This window comes from Ochotona curzoniae, unplaced genomic scaffold (genome assembly GCF_017591425.1).
Source record: "Ochotona curzoniae isolate NIBS_2020 unplaced genomic scaffold, NIBS_Ocur_1.0 contig_2321, whole genome shotgun sequence".
NCBI classification, from domain to species: Eukaryota; Metazoa; Chordata; class Mammalia; order Lagomorpha; family Ochotonidae; genus Ochotona; species Ochotona curzoniae.
In genome coordinates this window covers 6235187-6250743 of record NW_024465421.1, presented here as the reverse complement: position 1 = coordinate 6250743, position 15557 = coordinate 6235187, and positions in this window count along the sequence as shown.

The window sequence follows — 15557 nt, the reverse complement described above, 5'->3', positions numbered from 1 at the left end:
CCTGGAGCAGCCGCCCCGGGGAGGGAGGCGTCGCTGCAGAGTGCAGCCCTTTCAATTATTCAGCAGCTGGAGCCTCCAGGCACCCCTGTGGGAGCCCCCAGGGCTGGTGCTGGCCAGCCTGGAGGGGGGGCGTTGTAGTGAAGCCCAGAGCAGGCCCCTTAAAAAAAAAAAAAAGCAGGCTGCCCTGAGGGGGCAAGGGGTGCAGTGCAGGCCCCTCTCCGTGGAGGCTGGGGTGAGCTCCATATTAGGTTCTATGAAATCTGTGCAGCCCCAGGTACTAGCCCAGGCCATTTCACATCCGTTCATCCCAGACAAGACCAATCAAGCCAAGCATCAACTCCTCCATGAAGCCTTCCCTGGTTTTCTTGGGTAGACACTCTGCTGTGATGATGGCTTCTTGGCCAGGACAGTGGTGGGATGGGCCCCCCTCATTGTGACCCTAGTTTCTAGTCCAGTTTTGCCTCTGAACAACCAGGAGGGACCTGTTCACAGAGGCTTCTGGTTCACAGTCCCCAGGGCCCCTGTCCCCTGCTGGCTTGGATTTAGGCTTGGAGAGACAGCAAGGCCACAGCTGGGACTCATAAGACAGGCAGGTGAGACCGACACTGGCCACAAGCATCCAGGACAAGGCCACCCAGAGCCTGGCTGGAAGTGAGTCAAGAAAAGCCCAGGGAATTCTGGGTGACATGCAGTTCAGCAGGATGGATAGAGCTGGATCCCAGACCTGCAAGGACCGAAATAGCGGAGATGACAAAGAAGTGGTACAACAAAGGACCCCCTGCCCCACTTGGCCCGCCAGGCTGCTCATTGGCCCCAGGAGCCTGACTGAACAGGCAAAGACCCAGCTCAGAAGCTGCAGCTGTGTGAGCAGCTGGGACAAGGCTAGGAGGGGTTTGGAGTCCCAGGCAGTGCATGGTGGGACTGAGAGGAGTCCCAAGTCAGGTGTAGGTGTTCCCTGCCCTGGCTTGACCCTAGGAGCTACCAGCAGGAAGGGTACATATAGGACAGACAGCTGGGGGGGTGACAAGACAAGTCAGGGGTGGGTGGCTGTCTCCATCCCTCACTCCGCTACCCACACAATCTCATTATGGAAAATTCCCTCTATTGACTCAGTTCTCATCAGGCGGCAGCCCTGGGCATCCCCCCCAGGTTCCTGCTGGGCTGGCTGAGATCAAAGGGAGGCCAGGCTGGGGGCTTGCAGCATCCGCCTGCCTCGCCCATCGATCCAGATGCGGCCTTTTGTTGCTAAGCAACAGCCTCCAGTCTCTCCTGGTCCTTCCCTCCCACCCCCGCCAGGGGCTGCAGGATCCAGCAGGAAAGAGGGAAGGAGAGAAAGAGAAAGGGAGAAAGAGAGAGACCCCACTCATCCCCTGTATCTTCCCTTACCCAGTTAGAGATCAGCCACCAAGTTGGGAGTCCCATCCCTTTCCAGAAAAGCACTTCCTGTCCCCATTGGGGTGGGGAGCTGGACCCTCCCTCCCCGCAGAAGGAGCCTTTTTTCTGCCCTCCCATTGGCGTGCATCAGTGGCACGCCCTGGGCAGCCCACCGCTCCCCTGCTCCACGTGTGAGTGTGTGCATGAGCGTGTGTGCACGTGCCCCTGCTCCTTCCAGGGGACCCCTTCAGAAGCTGAGATCCAGGAAAGGGGGCGGGAGGGGGGGAAGGGAGGGCCTCTGACATCTTGGCCCAGTTTGAGAGTGAGTGGGTGATGGGTGCCCCTGTCCCTCCCTCATCTTGCTTCCCACTCCACCCCACCCTCGCCCCACCAAAAAAAGAAAAAAAAAACACCAAAAAAAACCCACCTAAAACAAACAAACAAATAAATAAATAAATAAAACCACTCCAGCAGCTGCCTCCCCAACACTCAGCCACTGTTTTGCGTGCTGTGAAATAGGTAGCCAAGAGGACTGTGGATCGGAGGGGCTGCAACGGACTCTAGAATGCAAATCTGATCATGTTATCACAGCTTAATATTTTGCATATTTTATCAGCCCTAAACTGCTTCTCTCTCTCTCTCCTGGACGTATGCACTCCGGCTCAGCAGTTGTTATGATGTGACCTACTTACAGCTGTAAGGTGTCTCTCCCCTCTGAGGTCTGCTAGGCCCTTGGGAACATGGGAAGTTTCTTCTCACTTCTCCCCCTGGTCCCTGTTAAACATTTTTCTTTTTTTCTTTTTTAATGCAGTTGGGAAGACATGAAGCACCTGCCCAGGTGTGAAAGGTCCGTGCTGACCGCTGGGAGGTGTGTGTGTGGGTCCCTGGGCACCAGTCCTGCCTTGGGTACCACTTGCTTAGCGTGATGTTCCACAGCCCAGAGGGGGGACAGCTCCTCTGTGACTCCTCTGTCCAGCGCCAACACACACACAACTCTGAGAGCCACAGCTTCGCAGGGTCCTTGACAAATGGTTCCCAATTAATGTCAATTAATCGGATTCACCTCAATAGTTAATTAAGCAGTTAATGAAGAACATCATTGACGGTAACCCAGCTCTCTTGGACTGTGGGTGAGGAGCAGATGTGACAGGGTATGGTGTATGCTGGGGGGAGGCTCCTGGTTCTAGGAAGGGGTGAATCTCCTGCGAGCAGCTCTAGGTCTCCATCCTGCTCACCCTTGAGCCCTAGAATCTCCATCAGGATGTCTGATTCCTCCACTCCAGCTCCCAGCCCTGACTGGAGCCCTGGGTGGTGGGGAGTAGCCCAGGCTTGGCATGGTAGAGGAGGGGAGAGACCTGACATGAAGCACCCCCTCAGCTGTCACAGTCATGGGCACCCCTGGGAGAGACCTGTCACCCTTTAATCCACCCTACACGTGGGAGACCCAGCACCCTTTCCACACCAGGGACTCACAGCCATGACCACACAGGGTCCCTGCCTGCCACAAGCAGCCAGTCTGGGGGTATCACAGAGCAGGGCGGTCTTCCCACATGGCTCTATCCCTTCTGAGCTGGGTGACAGGTGTGCCAGGGTTGGCCTCCCTATGCAGCTGGCATGCCCGGCCCATGGAAATGCCAAGTGAGTTGGCAGGTAAGCAACTAGGTGGGGTGCAGTATAGGTAGGGCCAAGGGAAAAGTGGCTCCAGGTATCTGGGGAGAAGGCAGAAGGAGAGACATGGCTGGGAGGACAGTGTCCAAGAAGAGCCCCGTGGAGTTGAAGGAGCCTAAAGCAGAGGGAGCAAGTGCATTCCAGACAAAGGACACCTCAGGGCCAAAGGACTGCCAGGGTGCAGGGGGCGGGGAGGGGAGCAAGGGAGGCCAGCACCCCCTGAGGACTCCCCACCAATCCCCTCCCCCAGCTCCTGGCAATCTGCTTATCACAGACTGTTCTAGAACTGTGGAGGCAGGCTTTCTCTGCCCCTGGGGTTCTGGGTTGTCCCGGGTTGGACCAAATTAAGCTGCAGGTGGGCAGGCTCAGGCCATGTGACCATGGTGAGTCCCCCTGTCCTCTCCCATCTGTCCACACCCGCCCTTGGATGTGACCTTGCTAAGCCAGCACTGGTCTTCATGGGAGAAAGGTCAGATTGCCTCATCTAGACTCACCAAGACTGGGGCACCCCTTCTCCCCCAACTGACACCATGAGGCAACCCTGTCCAGACAAGCCCTCCAACGCTCCCATCCAGCCCCTACCCTCCAGCCACATCCTTCCTCAAAGTCTGCCCTCTTTCCTGCTCCATCTCATCTCTGCTGCCCTCCCAGCGTGTCCAGCAGGCCAGCAGCCCTGCCCTCTTCCCCAGGGTCCCGCAGCTCTTGGCTTCTCCCATTTCATCCATCAACTATCTAGAAACATGCCCCTGCCCCCATCTTGTTCCTCTCCTTTCTCCAGTGCCCTTTCTCCGGGGGCTTTCGGACTGACCCTGAACACGGATGGTACTGAGCAAATGTTGGGGAGAGCGGTGAATGAATGAGTGAGTGAATGAATGAAGGACCACCTCCTTTTCTGACGTAAAAGGAGCCGGGGACTGAGAAAGAATTTTAGAGGCAAAAAAAAGAGAGAAATGTTTCAGGGAAGATAAAAGCCTGGGTCACAGGACTAAGTAACACAGGGCATCCAGCAGCACAGGGGACAAGGCGCAGGCCCTGCTAGGTGTGCCAGCTCCAAAGGTCCCCTGAGTGGCTCAGCTGCTCTGCCAATTTGAACGAAGCCTACTCCTCCAAACTGGCAGCTTGCTCTCTGCCTAGTTGTAAGGGCTGTGCTGCCTGTGGGGCAAGGGTATGAAGGGGAAGGCTGCCCACCTCTCATTCTGCCCACAGGCTTGCTCCCTGAAGCCCGCACACTCTCCCAGACCCCATTGGCTAGAGCCGCTCCCCACCCCCGTCACTCTGCAACTTGCAGTGGGCACGGGTTTCCCCTGTGGGCACACCTGGCCGTTTCATGACACCCATCCTGGGACACCCATCACTTCCCAAAGAAACTCCTGGCTCTTCATGATGCTTGGCAAGTTTCTTCCATGGCCCAGCCCAGCTTACCACAGCCCCTAAGGAATCCACACAGGACACCCCACCCCCTTCTTGTCCCTGCCCACTCCGCTCTCAGGCATCTCTCTGAAGCCGCCTCTGGCAGTCCCCATCACTGATGCCAGGCCTCAGGGTCACTGCCATCAGTCCCCCATGGCTTGCCTTCCACGCAAAGTCAGGGTCAGTATCAGATTCACCCCCTGTGGTGTCCAGGGCTCAGCCTGTATCCAGAAGGTCAAAGGCTTTCGCAAATTATGATGGCAAGAGTGTCGCCTCCTCACACAGGGACTGCTGTCTCTCGGGAGCGCAGGACTGGACTTTATCCTCCGAGGTTCGTTTCTTTCTCTTTCTTTCTTTCTTTCTTTCTCTTTCTTTCTTCCTTCCTTCCTTCCTTTTTTTTTTTTAAAGATTTATTTTATTTTTATTGGAAAGGCAGATATACAGAGAGAAGAGACGGAGAGGAAGATCTTCCGTCCAATGATTCACTCCCCAAGCGGCCGCAACAGCTGGAGCTGAGCCAATCCGAAGCCAGGAGCCTCCTCCGGGCCTCCCACACCGGTGCAGGGTCCCAAAGCTTTGGGCCACAGGCAGGGAGCTGGAAGGGAAGCGGGGCTGCCGGGATTAGAACCGGCGCCCATATGGGATCCCGGGCGTGCAAGGCGAGGACCTTAACCACTACGCCATCACGCCGGGCTCTCTTCCTTTCTTTCTTTCAAAAAAATATTTATTTGGGTCCAGCACAATAGCGTAGCGGTTGAAGTCCTCGCCTTCAATGTGAGGGATCCCATATGGGCGCCGGTTCTAATCCTGGCAGCTCCACTTCCCATCCAGCTCCCTGCTTGTGGCCTGGGAAAGCAGTCCATGATGGCCCAAAGCCTTGGGACCCTGCACCCACGTGGGAGACCTGGAGGAGGTTCCTGGCTCCTGGCTTCGGATCAGCACAGCACCAGCCGTTGCGCTCACTTGGGGAGTGAATCATCAGACGGAAGATCTTCCTCTCTGTATATCTTCATTTCCAATAAAAATAAATAATTCTTTAAAAGATTTATTTATTTGAAAGGCAGAGCAACAGAGGCAGAAGGGAGAGAGAGGTCTTCCATCTGCTGATTCACCCCCCAGACACACACACCAATGTCTACAATAGCCAAGTCTGGGCCAGACCAAAGCCAGGAGCCAGGAGCTCCATCCTGGTCTCCCACATGGGAAGCAGGGGCCCAAGGCTTTGGGCCATCTTCTGCTGTTTTCCCAGGCATATTACTAGGAAGCTGGATTGAAAATGGATCAGCTGGGACTTGAACCAGCACTTTGATATGGGATGTTGGTGTTGCAAGTGGCAGCTTAACTTAGTGTGCCATGGCATTGGCCCTCCTGAGTGCTTTTAAAACTCAAGTCATGACTGGTGCAGTGGCTCAACTGGCTAATTCTCCATCTTGCAGCCCCTGTATCCCATATGGGCACACTGGGTTGTATCTAGGCTGTTCCATGTCTGATTCAGCTCCGTGCTAATGTGCTTAGGAAAGCTTAAGGATGGCCCAAAGCCTTGGGACCCTGCACCCACGTGGGAGACCCAGAAGAAACTCCTGGCTCCTGGCTTCGGATCAGCTCAGCTCTGGCTGTTGTGGCCACTTAAGGGAGTGAACCAATGGATGGAAGATCTTTCTCTCTCCCTCTCTCTCAAAACCTGCCTTTCCAAAATAAATAAATGAATCTTAAACAACACCTGAAATCTGGCTTCTCACTTTCCAGAAAGGTAAGACCCTCTGCCCCTCCTCTCCCTGCTCACTGTCGTCCCTAGCAAAGGTTACACTGGGCAAGACAGCCATGTGCCCCAGGGGAAGCCCATAGCCAGCAGCACTCAATGAGACATCCAGAAGAGGGGTTCCAGGGCAGGTGCCTGCTGCAGCTCTTGCCATTTCCCTGCGAGGCATGTCCCACCATACCCAACCTTTCCGTGCTCATCAAAAAAACATGCTGCCTGGGGCTGGCACTGTGCCACAGTGGGTTGTGCCACTTGGCACTCTCTTATTCTCCCAAGTAATTGCCTTTTTTAAGTGTATTTTTTTTCCAGGGCTGATATTGTGGTAGAGTAGGTGAAGTCACCATTTACAAAGCTACCATCCTATACGGGAATGCCAGTGGGAGCCCTGGCTGCTCCACTTCCCCATCCAGCTCCCTGCTAATGCACCTGAGAAAGTAGCAGGTAATGACCCATCCATGTGGGAGACCCAGACGGAGTCCCTGTTTCCTGGTTTCAGCCTGGCGCAGTCCTGACTGTGTGACCCTGTGGGTCAGGTGGACTGGGGTGTGTGAAAGGGAGAGTGAATTCTCAGAAGATCCCTCTTGGACTTTTGACCTTTCAAATCAATCACTCTTTCTAAACAAAGTTTATTTTGGTGCAAGAAAATTTTGGAGTCTAGGTACATTTTTCCCCCCTTAATACATACTTTCCTGGAACTTTCTGAAGACTTTGCTCCCACAGTGAATCTCTAAAAATGTCCCCAAACGCACTTCATTTTACTCCTATTTTGCATGAACTTTCAGAAGCACCCCTCCCAACCCCACCCTATTCTGCCTAAACTGCCACCCAGCCTTTCTCTTTGCCCCTGGGCATCTGCATGTCTTAAGGAAGACAGCTGTTCTTCAAAATCAAAGGAATTCATTGTCAGACTTGGCTTTTACCCGTCAGCACCCTGGGGGAGTTTAGGGGAGTGGAGGTGGAAGAGATGGAGGGGGCCCCAAGACCACAGCCCTCCACCTGAGGAAGCTGCCTTGCTCCCAACCCAACCCTGCTGCTGAGTCTGGGGAACTGGGCCTGCCCCCCCCCCGCCCCGATTCCACCCGCCCTGGAGCCCCAAGAGGCCCTGGCAGGATGCTGAGGGAACTGTCTGGCAGCTTCAGCTGGCACAGCAGCCCTCTGCAGTAGGCAGGAGGCCAGGGCGGGGGCGGCAGGAGGCTGAGGCCAGGCTGGCCGCCCAGGGAAGCAGCCCCGCAGCAGACAGGGCGGCTGCTGGCTAAAAGGGGGCTGCCTCTTGGGAGCAGATGAGGGTGGGGGTTGCTCTGGGGGTCACGGCACACGTGGCCAGGGAGGCGTCTTTCCTATCTCCAGAAGTCAGTCTGTGCAGCTCACAGCAGGGGGTGGGATGGGGAGCAGGCAAGAACCACTTCCTGGATGCTATGGGAGCAATGGGGCTAGAGTCTCAGCAAGTGCACAGTCCCATGGGGTCTGAGGCTGGGTGCACAGGCCCCTGTCTGTTCTCCCCTCTCTGAACTCACTTCACTTGCCAATCCCCCCCCAACCTCCTCCAACTCCTCCCTCCATGGGGCCCCCTGTCCCCCAGACTACCCCTGAGCTCTTATGGTCCTCAGCCCTTCCCTCCCATTGAGCTAAGATGTTGGGATGGAGATTTCCCTTCTCCGTTTCTCTCTGCACCCACCCCTGCCTGGACCGCTGGCCACTTTGCTCCAAGCCTCCAGGGACCTGGCCTTCTCTCCTCATAGCACAGCCACATCATACCTTCCCCTCTCCCACCCAGACTCCCAGATATAGAGCTGTCCATCCACACCCCTGCAGCTCCCCTGTGTCTGTGCAGGGGTGGGATGTCCTGGTGGCCTCCTGGACCCCGATATCTCTCTAGTCACAGGGAGTTTGAGGCCTCTTCAGTCAGGTGGTGAACGACTGGGCTTTTAGAAGCCTGTAGATAGGCTCTTGAGTCTGGAGAGGGAGGGACAGGTGGACTTGGCTCTAATCAATAAATCAAACCCAGAGATACAGGAGGCAACTGGGGTGACACCCTGTGTTGATCTGTAGAGCAGACAGGTCTGAACACTGCCAGGGAACTCAAGGTCACCTAATGAAGCCTGAGACCCAGACCCAGACAGAGGCAGGGACATGTTCAAGGTCACCTAAGAGGAGATAAGAGCAAAGCTGGGGCCAGAAGGAAGGGTGCTGGACTATTGTCCTAGAGGCCCCACCACCCAGCTGCCTAGCCCCTTCTACTCCTCAGCGGCCTGGCTGATCACCCCTTGGGAGAGCTGCAGAACTGGGGACAAAACTGGGGAGCCCCGCAGAGCCCCAAGACCAGGGGCTTGGGCTGCTCTGTGAACTGAACTTTGGTGGCACTTTGGTGGGAGGGAGACAGCGGCAACCTTCAGCTCCAGACTGAAGTTGGAGTGAGGTTACTTATGGGAAGAGGGCAGGCCTGTGTGCAGGGATGCTGAGGGTGTGGCTGGGAATTGGGGAGATAGCCAGTGGCGATGTGGGGGACTTTTCCAACTTCCTTTCCAGTGTTCCGTGCTGGCTGTAGAGTGAGACAAACTGTGACCACATCCCCAGGGTGGTGCGGGAGCAGAGTCAGCAGAGGTGGCTGACCCTGGTTGTGCTAGCAGCTGCCAGTGACCACTGGACAGCTCAGCAAGTGAGGGCCTCTGCACATGGAAGGAGACAGGCAGGCCCAGCTGGTAGTTAGCAGGGGGTGCGGCGGCCAGCAGATGGGCCTGCCAGACCCAGGCTCTAACCTCCCCCGCTGTTCCAGGCCTTTGGCAGTCAGGACATTGATGGCGGGGAATGGGGGTAGGAATGATGGTGGTGAGGGTGCCCGGCTGGCTAGGTTAAAGCACATTCCATCCTCATATCTGCCAATGACCTCACCTGGACAGCCCGGGGTGCTCCCACCTGTGAAGCTGGCATCATGGAATCAAGACACGGGTGCCTCACCGCACCCTGCCAGGAGAGGGTGAGCCAAGTGACTTCATGACCTTGGCAAAGTCACTTAAGCCTCGTCTCCCAGCTGGGAAATGGGGACAGAGATGGCCTTGCCAGGGTAGCTACTGAGGGAGACACTATAGCAAATCAGACAGGAGCCCTGGGCCCAGCATGGAAGCCTGGCGCACACTGTTCTCACACCAGCAACTCTCTCTTCTCTGCAGAGAGAAGCAAGCTTCCAACCCTACTCGCTGGTTCTGCCTGAAGCCACTCTCACAAATCCCTATTTACTAACACTCAACCAGCGTCTTACCGCTCACACGTAGGTGCCCATTCGCTAATTACCCGGATGGCTTCTTGCAACAGCGTGGTGCTTGTGGCTAGCTGTGTTACCGGCTGGAGGGTACAGCACTCTAAGAGGTTGAGCAGCTCCCCAAAATACCGGTCAACCTGTATTTGACCCCACTTCTCTCTGACGCCCAACCCACCCACCTCCACTTCTCTCCCAGTCGCTGCTTGAGTCATCCCTCCAGGATTCCCCCTCCTCCAGCCTGCACCAAGAGAGTGGGATGGGGCATCAAGTCAAGCAAGAGAAAGCTGCTGCCATGTGGGAACCATGGGCTCCATCCTATTCCTGGCTGAGGCTGTGACCTTAATATGCCCCCACCCCATGAGACCTGGACGCTGTCCAGCTGCTGTATGCTCCCATCAGGGCACCCACCTTTCTCCTTGATGTAGGACAAAAGGCCAGCCCAGGCCCCCCTCATTCCAGCAATGGGCCAGTGAACGAGCCAGCAGGGACATCTCTGGGGAGCGGGAAGTTACAGCTGGATTGGATGGGGGTGAGGGCTTTTCCTGTCTACCCCCCTCCCATCCATCCTCACTGTGGATCTGCTGCCAACTGAAGGGATTGCAGGAGGCACTGCACAGTCCAGGCAGAGCCCTGGCAGGGAGGGGGAGGACCATGCCAGCTGCAGGCTGTTTCTGTCCCCACCTTTTCTCTTTGCCCAGAATTTGCCCACCCCCCATCTCTGGGGATGGAGGGCCCGCAGGCCTGCTCTGAGGTCTAGAAACTCCAGGGGGTCCAGAGAGCCCCTCCCTCAAACTACGGATGGCGCTCTACCCATCTGTGGCCCTCATCCTCTGCCATCCTGTGTGAGACCCAGTTTTCCTTGTCAGCTCCTGCCTCCTCATCCTCCTCCCACCCCCAGCCAGGGGGCATCAGGGCATCCAAGAAAGGGGTTAGACTATGTCCTCTAGGCAGACACCCCCTGCTGGACACAGGCTCAGCGCCGAGAGACCAGCATTTCCACAGGGGTCCGTGGTCCCTGCACGCTCTCTCTTCTCCCTGGGGAGTGGGTCCTTCCTTCTCATTAGCCAGGAGGACACCTGGCCTGGGCCTGGGAGGTCTCCCAGCTCCCCTTCTGGAGCAGGCCGTGGTCGCTTTATGCCCAGGGGATTCCTGCCTATGATCTCGCATGAATCTCACTATATCCCATCCCTCCCCATGAAACCAACAACGACCCTTTATCCCTATTTCCCAGCGTTTACCGCACCGGGGACAGACAATCCAAGCAGCCCCCCACCCCACTGCACCCAGCACCCAGTCTCTGCTCCAGGGTCTGCAGGGCCCCCGGGCAGCCCAGCCCCAGCCCTTCAAGGGTTCTCACCTCCTCGCCGATCGCCGCGCTCTGCCGACCGCTGGAGCCGGGTCCTCCGGCCCCTGTCTGGTTCCTCAGCTCGGCTCGGCTGGGCTCGGGGGGGCAGCTCGGGGGGGCCCGGTGGCCCGCGCCCTCCGTCTCCCCGCAGGTGCCGCCGCCGCCTGCTGAAATGCTGGACAGCGCACCACCATGGAGGAGGCCGCCCGCCGGCCAGAGCGGCTCGAGGTTCGGCCTGTGCACGCAGCGCCCTCTGCAGGCGTGGAGGGCCGCCCGCCCCGAAGGCCAAGGACGCAGCTGTACCGGGAAAGGACTCTGTCCACGTCCTTGTGGGCGGGGCCAGGCCAATTCTGGGAGGCGCCTGGGGGCAGGGCGGGGGGTCATTGATTTGGCTTTAGGAGCGGCCCTCGGTATGCAGAGTCCTCGCCAGGACACTATCCGCGCAAGCAGGTGCCGAAGGGGGCGCTGGGGCCCACATAGGGGAAGTTCCTAGGATGCCCTTGTCATCATAGGCCAGGCCGAGGGGGGCAGGAGGCTGACTCCCATTGGGGAGTGAGTCAGGCGGCAGGATTTGGACCTTCCCTGTTTGCTGGGTTAGGAATCCGAGGTCTAGAATTCCCATCTCCTCCCCGGGTTTATTCTCTTCCTGAACTTGACAGCTGGTCTCACTTTAGTGAGCAAGCCAAATGAGTGGGGGAATAGGGGACCTGGAGGCCTTTCTCTAGCGGATGTTAAGGAGGAGTAGGGAGGGGGCCTTGCTTCAAACCCACTAGCAGTGTCCCTGTAGTGGCCTCCATAGAGAGGGGTCAGGGCACTGTTAGAAAATGTCCAAGCAGGGCCTGGCATGGTGGCCTAGCGGCTTCATCTGAAAGGTGAATACACACACACACACACATACACACACACAATCTTCTACCCACCAGTTCCTGTAACAGCCAGGATTGGGCCAGCAGTTGAGGACAGCTGAGGCTGAAGCCAGGAGCCAGGGGAGCTTCTTCCAGGGTCCCCCCACATGGGTACTGGGGCCCAAGCACTTAGGCCATCCTCCGCTGCTTTCTCAGGCACATTAGCAGGGAGCTGGATCAGAAGTGAAGCAGCCAGGACTCCAACTGGTGCCCATAGGGGATGGGTAGATACTCCTAGAAGTAGGGATGCGGGGCAGCTCCTTTCAGGCCTTTGTGTTGAATGACAGGGGCTCAAGCACTTGGACCACTTTCTGATGTTCTTCCCAGGTCAGCAGCAGGAAGTTGAATGGGAAGTGGGGCAGCCAGGATATGAACCAGCAGCCACATGAGATGCCAGCTCCACAGGGTAGAGGATTAGCTTGCTGTGCCACTGCAGTGGTCCCATCCTTTAATTAAAAAAAAAAAAAAAAGAAGGTTATTAATTTGAAAGGCAGAGACAGGAGACAGGCAGAGAGATCTTCCTGCTGGTGGTTCACTTTCTCCACTAAGAGCTGGGGCTGGGCAACGCCAAAGTCAGGAACCTAGAACTCCATGCATATGGGTGACTGAGAGACGGCCCCTTGAGCCATCACCTGCTGCCTCCTAGGCTGTGCCAGAAGCAGAGGGTCCCAAATGGGGTCCTCACTGCTGAGCCAAGCACCTGCTCTGCTCTTATCACTGGATGCAGCAGTGGCTGAGTTCACTGTATTTACAACAGAGTTTCCCCACGCCTCGTCAAAGGTACCAAGCTATACCCTACCTCTTGAGGGGAGCTGATCAAGCAATTGGTGGCTGCTGTGGCTTGAGCGTGTTTCCCCTCCGCCAGTGGCACACCCACACTGCCCTCTGCCCTGCGTGCCTCCTGGTCCTGTCACCTTGGGCTCACCTGCCACCTGCCAGCCCACCCCTGCCTTCTGCTGCCTCCTCACAGCTGCACACTATGCCTTGGGTGGAGACACATGGGCATGTCATGGGAGGCTGCCTCAGCAGAAGGCATCGCGGTGAGACAGGAGGGAGGTGGGTCAAGGTGTCTAAAGTGTCCTCTGGAGCATTCTGGGAGGGAGGTTCTCCTGGTAGGGCGTGTCTCGATGTGGCCCCAAAGAGTGGGAAAGAGGAGTGGGATAGGGAGCTGAGATCTGCTGCTTGCCAGGAGCACGGGCTAATGCGTCCCTGGGCTTCAGTTTTCTTGGCTATAAAATGGGACTAATGATACCTGCCTCTTTGGTGCCATTATAAAAAAAGAAGGAAAAAAAAAAGATAGCCAGAGGGAGAGAGCAAGGAGACCCCAACAACCAGAACTCCCACCTAATGGTTCACCCCCCAGATGTAGGAAGCTGGAGTCCAGGACTGAACCCAAATTCTCCGTTGCTGGACGCTGGTGTGCAGGCCACCCCTCCGACGCCATTAACCTAATGAAAGAACCAGCACCGCCCCCAGGTCCCGCCCCTTAACTCTGGGCCCCACCCACACCCACCAGGGCTTTGTCTGCCACCTGCCTCCTTCCGCCCTCCTCTCTGTTTCCCAAGTTCCCCATCAGAGACCAGTCTCCTGCTGGGTACAGAGCACTAGAGGTGGTGAGGGCAATGGGAACCAGCTGCTCCTCTCTCTCTCTCTCTGTCTTTTCTGCACCTCTTCCCCTAGCCTTTGCCTGGGTGTCTTCTCCCTTGCTGGTACCCAGTTCTCTCTCTCTCTGCCTGCAGAGCCTGGGAAATTGAGGAGTCCCTTGTGGCAGACAAGCAGGGCTGACCTTGAAGCAGATCATTAATAAAAAATGAGCAGAAGTGACAGCCTCCCCGCCCCCTGCTCCCCTCCCCTGTCCTACCCAACCTCTCTCTTTCTCTCTTCCCCCCTCCTTCCCTTGGAAGCTGAGCTGGAAGAAGCCAGGGCTTTGAGACAGGCCAGCCCTCTGCCCTCCACCCTCTGCCCTCCTCTGGGGTCTTCTGAAGTGTACAGGGCAAGGGTTTGGAAGATGCAGAAATTACGACTGTATCAGGTGCTGGAGGCTGTGAATGGAACGACTCCCCCTCTCTGATCTTCCACTATCCTAGGGGCCCAGCCCCCCTACCCCCCGACTCAAGGACTCAAACCCACCACAGCCCCAGGTCCATTTTCAGTGTTGGCCCTGGAGTGAGAGTGGCAGGCATCTTTGAGAACGGTCGTGTCCCATCCTACAGACAAGAACACTGAGGGAGTGTATTGAGGCGTAGCAGCAGGCAGTCACCGCCTCCAATCCCGACATTCCGTAATACAGCGCTGATTGGAGTCCCGATTGCTCTGCTTCTCATCTAGCTCCTTGCCAACACACCCAGGAAGGCAGCAGAAGATGGCCCTGAGTACTTAGGGTCCTGACACTCACAGGGGAGATCCAGATGGAGCTGGGTTCCTGGCTGTTGCAGCCCTTGGCCAGTGAACCAGGAAATGATATGGGTCACTGTCTCTCTGTTGTTCTGCCTTTCAAATGAATCAGTCTTAAACAAGCACTGAGGACTGGAATAGCTCAGGACTTGCACACAGTTATCTGGGCAATGACTTGAGCCAGGATCTATAGGATCAAAAGCCAGCTTGTCCCTGAGCCGCAGGCTTCAGTTTTGTGTGCCATCTTCCCTCCCTCTCTTCCCTGGAGTGGGCGACCCGGGCCCTTCCCTTCACCTCACTAAGCTGGGAGCCCCCTGGCCCAGCAGCAGGACACGTATAGACATAGAACCATACGGTGCATTCTCATCAATGCAAGGCAAAGATCACCAGGGGACTACATCTCCCAGCATCCCCTGTACACACAGAGCTGAAGCACGTGACCCCTTCTCACCAATGCCTTGTGAACAGAGGCACCCGCCTCCCGGAAATGGTGTCCACGTCCCCATCCCCGCAGTGTTTTCCCCAAGGATTCTGAAGATTTCAGGGCCCGAGATGGAAGGCGGCCAAGTCCTTGAAGTACATGTGGAGGGAGCTGCGCGCCGTCAGGAGCTTAAGGCTGTGGTAAATAGTGCGGAGCGAGGAGCCCCCGCGGCGTGGCGGGTTATGGCGGCTGGTGGCTCGCACAGTCCCCACGTACACGCTCACCCAGACTTATTGTTGGACCGGAGACACGTCCAGGCCGACGTCCTCTCCCGGCTCGGGGCTGCAGCTGGGGAACACAGGCCGGAGGACAGGTGGCCCCCCGTCCCAGCTTCCTTCCCAACCCCCCGTGGCTCAGGCGGGTGTCCTGGGAGAGGGGTGACCGCGCGGCAGGGGCACTTGACCAAGCAGTTATGACACCCCCACTTCCCGCGTCGAGGGATCCTTGGGTTCCAACTCCCTGTTATCATGAGTCCATGGAGACCACAGGTGATGGTGCCCAGCGCGTGGGGCCTTGTCACCCATGTGGGAGGCCCGAGCTACAAGCCTGGCCCAGCCCTGGCTGTTGTGGCCATTTGGGGAGTGAATCAGCAGAGGGAAGATCTTCAAATAAAGAATTCAGTAAATAAAGAGGAAGAGCAGAGAACGGCACATGGGCTGAGAACAGGGGAGATGTGAGGGAGTGGACAGACCCGCTCCCTGGTCCCGTAGCTGTGGTCTGGGATGTACCTGCTAACTTTCCTGGGCAGCTCCGACCCACCCACGTTCCCTGTGCCACCCACCATGGGCCCTGACTGTGTGCAGGGTCCCTGAGCAGGTGCAGAGGGACAGGGGACCCTCTTCCCCTTGAGGTCTGGAACCCGCACAGGAGTCCGTGTCCCTGCCGGGGGCAGGGCAGGCAGGGGTGGCTGTAAAGGATGTGACCCGGTCAGTGTCCTCTCCAGCGTCCGGCATGCAGCAGGACAG